The sequence below is a fragment of the Alosa alosa genome, chromosome 3 (assembly GCF_017589495.1).
Source record: "Alosa alosa isolate M-15738 ecotype Scorff River chromosome 3, AALO_Geno_1.1, whole genome shotgun sequence".
NCBI lineage: Eukaryota > Metazoa > Chordata > Actinopteri > Clupeiformes > Clupeidae > Alosa > Alosa alosa.
The window spans coordinates 36852547-36854524 of record NC_063191.1 but is presented as its reverse complement, the minus strand read 5'-3'; positions in this window follow the sequence as shown (position 1 = coordinate 36854524).

The window sequence follows — 1978 nt, the reverse complement described above, 5'->3', positions numbered from 1 at the left end:
TCATATAAGAGCAGAATGGTTGTCATTTTTATTCGTGCATGTCAGTGTGGGGACAATCTGGTGTATTTGATGGGGTTCGGAGACAGTTGAGGTGAAATGTTGGTTTTGATCCACATTTGATCATCATTTGATCCTTGTTGAAGGATTTCTTTTAATGGACCTTCACATATTGTGTGTGCTTGCTTTTTTTGCGTTTTCACGCAATTGCTCTTTAAGAAATGCATGTGTCTGCATCCGGGCATACTTTGCATACTTTAGTTTGTAAAAAGGTTTACGCAGACAAGGAATAGGTGAACATATCATCCACAGAAGTGCCAGTGCAAAAAGACAGCCAAAGCCATAGACCTGAAAATGAAATTGTCAAAGACATGTGATCATTGACTTGTTGCACATGATAAAAGGTTATTCAAAATGGAGAACAAAATGCCAGTTCCATGCAGACATTTTCTCATAACATTATATTGTGCTTTACTGAGTTGGCACTTTGAGAGCAATATCGTCTGTATCAATATATCTCATAGCCTTATGTTTTTCATTTTTTCTTTAAAAATTAGATTTGTTTCACGTTGTTCTTTATCGGAAAGTCAGTCTGACATTCCGATAAAGACAACTGTGTTGAATATGATAACATACTGTTAAGGGTTTAGTCTAGCCTGGTTAGCATGTAGACCTTTTCAATTATAATTGAGAGTGGGTCTGGAAAAGGTTCATTGACTTATGACTTCCAGCAGGGTCGTAACTAGCAGTAAAATTAAATTGGTGCATTAAACCAAATTGTTTCAGAAGTGCAGCATTCTTGTAAATGAAGGTTATAAATGCAGTTGTTTTCTCAATTCCAAAGAAATACACATCCATTCCGGAGTAGCGATTGTATTTGTGTGCCTGTGTTTTAGGGACATTGGAAATGGGCTTCAATGGCCTCTTGACCTGCAGAGCAAATCCCAAATTTGCCAAAGGTTCGTATGGATATTCCCAGGCTAGGTTTAGTCTTGACACATGCAAATATTGGCATGGACATTGTACATTCTTAACAACCACGGGAGGAGGAACAGTGAGCTAGGAGGAGATAGTAGGACAACATAGTGTTGGGTGAAGTGGAAACAGACACTGGAGTAGGAGGATCACCTGGCAGGACACCTGACTGGAACCCCAAGAGGATTAAGCAAAGTCCTTTTAGACAAGTCTCTCCACTCGGCGGCCATATTACAACGCTTTTTGTGCACTTATCGGGCATCAACTTCGACAGAAATGCTCGTGCGCAAGGCACAATGTATTCACAACACACCACGTGATTGGCACAATGTATTCACATGTTGACTTCTTTGCCGCGGAAGGGACGGGATGTGTGTAGACAACTGCCCTATTGCGTTACAAACTAACCCCATGCATTTCTATGGAAAATGTTTTGAGTGCTGTGTCTCCTCATTAGAAAGTCTTCTTGATCCTGGGTGTTTATGATGTCCTTACCAACCCATCCAACCTGTTCACATGCATGCCCCCTTTGGGGTGAGGGAGGGAAGCTATTGCTGGTGGCACGATCATGTCCTGAAGACCGTAGCTCATGCAAAAAACAAGGGGCTCAGCAACAGCACAGGTATCCACACCGCAGCCAGGACGATGAAACACGGGGCATGTTGTGGTGGTTTGCTTGAGACTGGGTCACAGCAGTTGTCCTGGAGAGGCAGCTGAACATTCCATCACGTATCACCCAGACTGCATTGAGCTGAATGAGTGCCAGTAGGGGATCAGTCTCGGCCGGGTCACGCAAGTGTGTTATGAGGCTCTGTTCTGAAAAGTTTAACATACAAATAGTATTGATGAATATTCCCATTCTTTGCTAAATCTAAATCTGGTCTGTGATGAAAAATACTGTGATTGATGATGCACTCTGTGACTACTGACACCCCTTTTCAGGAGGTTAATTATTGAAAGACCATAAACCTGATCTTAACCTTCCTCTATGGTCAGAGTCTGCTTA